The sequence below is a fragment of the Littorina saxatilis genome, linkage group LG6, assembly GCF_037325665.1.
Source record: "Littorina saxatilis isolate snail1 linkage group LG6, US_GU_Lsax_2.0, whole genome shotgun sequence".
NCBI lineage: Eukaryota > Metazoa > Mollusca > Gastropoda > Littorinimorpha > Littorinidae > Littorina > Littorina saxatilis.
Genome location: NC_090250.1, coordinates 33,284,190 through 33,292,040, shown reverse-complemented (window position 1 = coordinate 33,292,040; position 7,851 = coordinate 33,284,190).

Sequence of the window (7,851 nt, the reverse complement as noted above, 5' to 3'; positions counted from 1 at the left end):
CCTCTCCCCAATCACCCGGAGAGTGTTCACCTTTTCCCTTTCCCTACTGCGGTTTAAGGGCAGATAGGCATGACGTACGGACGGACGAACGGACGGAAAGAAAACAAGACAGACAGACAGACCAGCAGGAGTGTGGGTTTTGGGTTGTAGGTCCCGGGACCCTCTCAGTCTGTGGGGAGCCCTGAAACTATTCGGCTCATCATCTGAGAGCTGGCCTGGCTTTTACATGGAAAGAGGCCATCCCACCACTTGGACAGTTACCAACACTCAACAGCATGTGTGCTTCCTGTGCCGAGTGGCTCTTTTGATGAATTGATTTCTCAGATTGACGTATATATAAGCATCAGTTACAAAATACATTCATCTAAAAAAAATCCCACTTTGCACAGATTTGTTTGTTTGTTTGTTTGTTTGCTTAACGCCCAGCCGACCACGAAGGGCCATATCAGGGCGGTGCTGCTTTGACATATAACGTGCGCCACACACAAGACAGAAGTCGCAGCACAGGCTTCATGTCTCACCCAGTCACATTATTCTGACACCGGACCAACCAGTCCTAGCACTAACCCCATAATGCCAGACGCCAGGCGGAGGAGCCACTAGATTGCCAATGTTAAAGTCTTAGGTATGACCCGGCCGGGGTTCGAACCCACGACCTCCCGATCACGGGGCGGACGCCTTACCACTAGGCCAACCGTGCCGGTTCACACTTCGCACAGATAGCATACATGTTGTTGATGATTGGTATGTGTCCCAGAGGAGGAATGGGGTTTCTCCCATGTAAAATCTTGGGCAGATTTGAGCTGGTGACCCGAATCCTTTACACAGGAAGGACAGTGCCTTTAAATTCCACGAACAAAATCGCTTTAAAAAAAATCTGTCAATGCAGGCTGAGGCGGTAGACGTTGAAATGGGATCATAGGGTTGCTTTTGTTCGAGAAGCAGTTCCAACTGCCTTGGTTCTGGATTGTTGTCTTGCGTAGGTTCAATACATTTGAAACACACTCGAGTGCTTTCACAGACGGAATAGTGACGGAATACGGTTTGGGTTTTGAATGTTCTTGTTCTTGTAATTCTTGACAGGCAGGTTAGACGTGTCGAAGGCAATTTTCCGTTTTAATGTATTCATTTTAATGGACAATAAAGTTTTGTTGTTGTTGTTATTGTTATTGTTATTGTTTTGTAACAGTATAGCTGGGGTCCTGATTTAGCCTAAATGGTCCGCTGGACCCATTAAGCAACAGTTAACTAACTAACTAACAGTATAGCTTTCCTGGTTGAGTGAGATATAAATCGATAACAAGTAAATAGATGATTAAATGACTAACTGGCTGATGAACGATATATGTTTTATATCTATGATTGGACATACATGATTGGGCAATAAAATGCTATGTATATTGAGTTAAATTTGAGCTGAGCTCATAATTAATTCTGATTCCCGAGAGCCTAAGTTACGTCCAAAGTACTGATGTACTGTATACCACCGTACCATGTCTAATACCCAAGACGAGATGCCTACGATGGGTTTACGCCCACACGCGCATACACAGTTATCTGATATTCGCTCGTATGTTTAAAAAAATCTTTTCAGTTACTTTATCTTGTATTGGGCTTTGTAAATTGTCGTGAGTAGGCGTAATTACTAAAGGGTTGATGTATAGCACGATCTAGAAACCTTCATACCCACACAGGTACCTATTGCAAAACTTCCCACCCACACAAGTATACCTTTGTCAACCGTCCTACCCACACAAGTATACCTTTGTCAACCGTCCTACTCACACAAGTATACCTTTGTCAACCGTCCTACCCACACAAGTACTTCAACCCAACACGCCTGTTACGGGTGAAATCTGATTCCACATCTCTACTCAAACATAGCCCCCACTTCCATCAACCCCCCCCCCCCCCTTGCTTCCACTCCCCAGATTAATAAGCATAGCTGATCTACATGTTGTATCTAGATGCTAAAAGACAAACTAATTAATATCAAGAACTACAAAATCACGAAAATTCTACCTCTCATGTCAGCCTTTTCACGCCAGTGTACATGTGAACCCCCCCCCCCAAAAAAAAAATAAAAAAAATAAAATAAAAATAAAAAAAATAATAATAAAAAACCAACCTTCAAAAATGCTAATAACTTGTGACCGAATTACTTTATATTTGATGGACATTAACGTCAGTCTATACATAAGCTGAAGTTAATGTACACCAAATATAGAGTTAGCATTTGTGAAGGTTGCATTTTTGGGGGTCACCCTGTTTTTCTCATCGACGTGCATTTCCCAAGAAACAGCGCCTACCCAATAACACGCGCGTTTCTATGTCTCTGATATACAGATTCCCACGCTCAAACCCAATGACAATGGACTGTTATGAAACGGCCAATGATTTATTAAATCCCCAAGATGAGTGGTCTTGGACAATGAGTGTGTGCTGAAAGATTACAAAGACTTGAGGAAGAGTTTCTTATCAGGGTATAAGTGGGATTTATTATAGGGGCCAGGAGGCCCCCATTCATACAGATAGTTTCGAGGTTGACCATGGGCAGCGCCATTTTGTTGTGAAATACGTCATCAGTTTGTGTACACAGGAAGTTGTGACATCCGTCACCCTATGGGAGGGGTGAAGGCAGCATTGTTCATCAGTAGAAAGTTGTAAAATCCGTCACCCTATGGGAGGGCTGAAGGCAAAATTGGTTATCACTGAGTTTGTGTAACACAGGAAGTTGTGAAATACGGGAGGGGTGAAGGCAAAATTGTTCAACAAAAACATCATAGGTCGAACTGTGCAGGGTCAACCGCAACAAACTCAAACCATTCATTCTATACTGCATTTGAGTTTGTTTGTTCGATCATGGGCTGAAACTCCCACGGCTTTTACGTGTATGACCGTTTTTACCCCGCCATTTAGGCAGCCATATGCCGCTTTCGGAGGAAGCATGCTGGGTATTTTCGTGTTTCTATAACCCACCGAACTCTGACATGGATTACAGGATCTTTTTCGTGCGCACTTGGTCTTGTGCTTGCGTGTACACACGGGGGTGTTCGGACACCGAGGAGAGTCTGCACACAAAGTTGACTCTGAGAAATAAATCTCTCGCCGAACGTGGGGACGAACTCACGCTGACAGCGGCCAACTGGATACAAATCCAGCGCGCTACCGACTGAGCTACATCCCCGCCCACTGCATTTGAGTGACTTATATACCGATATTTTCATTTCTTATTTTCAGCACAGGTGTAGGAAAAAATCATGAACCAAAATGTTATTTATTTTCTAATTTAACATTTGTTTTACAAATGTGACCATGGTCTTTCAAACATACAGTGACATTAAACATTGTTATGTTAAAAAAAAGAAAAAAGAAAAAAAGCTTTTGTGCACAAATCGGAAAATACATTGTACATTTTACCTACAGGCCAAAAAGTGTCTGTGGCGGCAAAGGACCCAGCAAGTTGCACTGATCTATATTTTTAGATCAGTGGCAAGTTGTCAAGAACAGGCGCTTGCATTTGGATGTGTCCACTGATAGTAGGTTTGGTTGTGATCAATCAGAATGATGTGGGAATAAAAATGTATGACAGTGGGTATGATGACATGTAATTCACATATGCTGAAATGTAATATTATACATGATATAATATTATTATGGCTGTTGCCATGACCATGAACCCCAAGAAAGGTTTAATGTTATGTAAAATCAAAATACCAAAATCAAGCACCTATTAATCTGGTCTACGGCGCGGGAAGATTGAGGCCTTCGTAAACGTTCAACGTTGGCCAATAATGATTTTAACAATGTTGTGTCGTTTTGTATTATGTTTTATTTTGTTGATCAATTGATAAATATGTCTTCCCAACATATTACAAATCAAACAGAAATAAAGTCTCAGAGAACTACAATAATTATTGTTGACGTCAAAATCTTGCAAGGCCTCAACCGTTCTCACGAGATCAGTTACATTTGTTTCTCTCTCTCTCTGTATGTATGTCTTTGTCTGTGTCTCCCTCTGAGTCTCTCCGCTTCTGTCTTTCTATGTCTGTCTCTGTCTATGTGTGTGTGTGTGTCTCTCTCTCTCGCTCTCGCTTTCTCTCTCTCTCATCTGACTCTTGGCACACAGGTCAAAGCAGAGGTTAACTTGAGTGCACGTGTACCTAGCAGGAGGGGGGTGATTTCTTGAATTAGCTGAGGGCGGTGGTGAACATGGGTCTCAAAGCAGAGGTTGGGCTATTTTTAGACCGTCAACACAGACAGTACAGCGTCGTCAATCCCCGCGTGAAGGAAATCGCTCACCTTCCACGTCCAAAACGTAGTGATATTATTGACACGCCAGATTAGCGCGGTAACGTATTGTGCTAAGCAGGAAAGCGCGCTTTTCTGTATTCTTGTTAACTTTGCAATTTCCGGAAAACATCCACTTTCACTTTGAGACTGTTCTGTTTACATTCGACACTATCAAAACCACTTTGCTTTGCAATACTGAAATAATTTTTTCTATGTTCGAAAGCTACAGCCAATCGTTATTATATCCCCTTAGGTACAGTTTTATAACATTATTGGCACATGTAAACAATAGGAATTAATTAATGAACGCTACGAAAAGGGCAGCCTTTCACCTCCCTGTTGTCACTCAGCATTTTTTTTTAATTCTCATCCACACTTTCAGCACTCCCCCCACCCGCCCTCCCTATCTCAGATGTAATTTGTAAATGGCGTTTTCAGCCTTCAATCCACTATTTAACATAGTAAGTCAAGCTTTTCAAACCTTATTAATAATTGCTTTGATGTTTTGCTGATGTTCAGTTTATTATTTAATGAAGATCTCATGGTTCAAAATTTCATATTGTTTTTTCAAAAACGTGCGTGTGTTCCATTTCAAACTAACCTCACTGATGTGAACTCCATTATTACTGTCACATCTGTTTTACAAATTACACCCATAATCCAAACCAACGCGCAAACACACACACACACACACACACACACACCACAACTACACATATATGTACTCGTTACCATTAGCCAACGCTCGTCACAACACTGATAGACTACGAAGCAATCTCTTCGATCATCTCTGCGCTGAGTCGGTCACACTTTTGCTCACCCCTGCCAACAATCTCAAACGTATCCTTTTTTTTCAATCACTATAAAATTATCATACAGCTTTTTATGTCTCACTAAATTATAAATCAGATGTACGTAGTTGTTTGTTGCCTGGAATGCCCTAAGGGGCAAAAATGAGTGTTTCTTCCATACTAATTAGCCTCATTTGCCTAAACCATATAGGAGTTATCCGTCCTTATGGAGTTAAAAAAAATTATATAAATCCCATGCTCATTTCAAATACAGCGTTTTGCTATTCACTTCAATATGATAGTAAATAACAATCAAGAAATAACGAAGTCTTTAAACCACAATTTCCCAGATATTTACACTTTTCATTTTGTTTCAATTCACACCACAAAACATACACTTCGCCTTTTGCTATTCAGTCTCAAGTCTAAATAATAATAGTATAAATCATAACTAATTTTCTTCACACCATCATAGACATAATGTTGCCTCACATGTTCTTTGTACAATCGTTGGTTTTCACAATAAATATTACATTACTGTAATTGTCTTCTTTTTCTTTAACAATGTCTTTCCAAAAACAAAACTCAAAGACCACAAAAGCTATTGCAACCTACTCCTATCTCTCGTCTCTCTTCCTGGGTACAATGGTACCTAAGACTTACATTCAAATGCTTACATTTCCATGCTACCCACATTGTCAAAATACCAATAATTATTCAAAACAAATGTTAACTTCTACCTAACTTCATTTCAGACCCACGCCCATTATTATACACACATTTCACATTTAAACCATTTAGTCGGCCCCCTGTCGATATTTATCGACTAAGTTCCTTGTAGAATACTGCCAACATGTTATCGGAGAAGTATAGAGCTAACTATATGGGTCGAGTTGTCATGTAAGAACTATGCTCAGGGGCGGATCAGTTGCTTTGTAAGGGGGGGGGCACTTTGAATCGAAAGTGAATGTGATGGGCGCGAAGCGCCCGAATTTGCTAGGGGGGTCCGGGGGCATGCTCCCCCGGAAATTTTTGTTGCCCAAAGAAGCAAAATGGTGCCATCTGGTGCCATTTGAACTTAGAAATGGTCTTAGAATCAGCATAAAAAAATCTTTTTTTTTCTTCTTCATTTTTTTTTTCGGGCGGATGGGGGGGGGGGGGGCACGTGCCCCCTGTGCCCCCCCCCTCGTCCGCCCCTGATGCTACTAGCGGAGGGTTCCCGCGTTATCAGAAACATAATTATGCGGTTGATAATGACACGCTCTCTTCGACATCGGCACAAGGCAGACTGACCGGCGAAAGAGATGGTCAGTATTGTAGTGAAAGTTACGTTATCAATGGTCACAGACAGACAGACACACAGACAGACACACAGACAGACAGACACACACGCGCGCACACACACACACACACACACACACACACACACACACACACACACCAAGAACACAAAAACAGACACACGTACACACAATCTCTCTTAAGTTCCCAACCTCTCGCTCTCACACTCAGACACACTTACAGACTGATACACAGAAACACACATACACACTATCCCTGTCTCGCATAAACACATTCACGCACACAAGGACACAGTCATACGAACATACACACACACACACACACACACACACACACACACACACACACACACACACACACACACACACACACACACACACACACACTTACAGCCCCCATACTCACACACACAACGTTTAAGGTGGAGTCAGGAATAGGAACGGACAGTCGTGTAAACGTGAGTTGCAGGGAGGAAGTGCGCTGGTCAGTAATGGGAGTGTATTGACTTCCAAGACAACAAGGAGTGGTAATAAAGTTTGTAAAACAAGGGGTTCAGACATTGAACTCATATACGCCTAGCAGCCCACACTTCAGTGTGTGATATGTTGGAACAGGACATTGCCAAAAGTCATCCTGGTACACTACTACCCACACATTTTTCAAGTGGGTAGAAAACGTGACAAACTTCTTGCCACATTTCTTAACATCGCGATTACAATTTGAGAAAAACTGGCATGTGTAGATTTCTTGTGACAGTCTTCTTCAAATGGAAATTTAACTCGCGTATTATACTTTTTTTAAAAATCAGTCTATATAGATAAGCATTTACTTCCGAATTAAACGTCAACACAAATTTGTTGAAAACAACAACCCACAAGAGATGTTAAGTTAAATGGACAACTGGTGTTACCTCTGACTTCCTCTAAGCATGCAGTGTTCCTAAATAATGCACTCTGTCTCTATTCAATCAAAACATTTTCAAAACTGAGTGTACACATAATGATAGTCACACACCTACTTAAACAGGTCTGGATAGTGTTAGCTAAACGAGTAAGTATGTCAGTCAACAAATAGCTCTTAAGGAAATCCGGGTAAGTGTACATGGGTCATTACTAAAGCTCCAACCGTGAATGACTTTCGCACAAAATTAGCCATCTTTATCTATAGTGGCCATAAACGATGGGAGAATTACAGATACTTGTGATCCCCGCGCCCCCTAATTGACGTAGAGGCGCGTCCCCCGGGTGGTGGATGGGGGAGCCTTCTCTACTCACTTCTGAGAGAAGGTTGCATCACTCTCGATGTCGTGAACCTAATTAGGATCTTTTTCTTGTCTCGTCTCTATTTCTGCCTCCCCAAAGCCCTTTCACTTACCTTTTCTAACCCATACAATTCTCCACCTTTTTTTCTCTCCCAAAATATGGTGAATTCCGAGTTTGTCATGTGTGACCAGGGGATGAGTGGC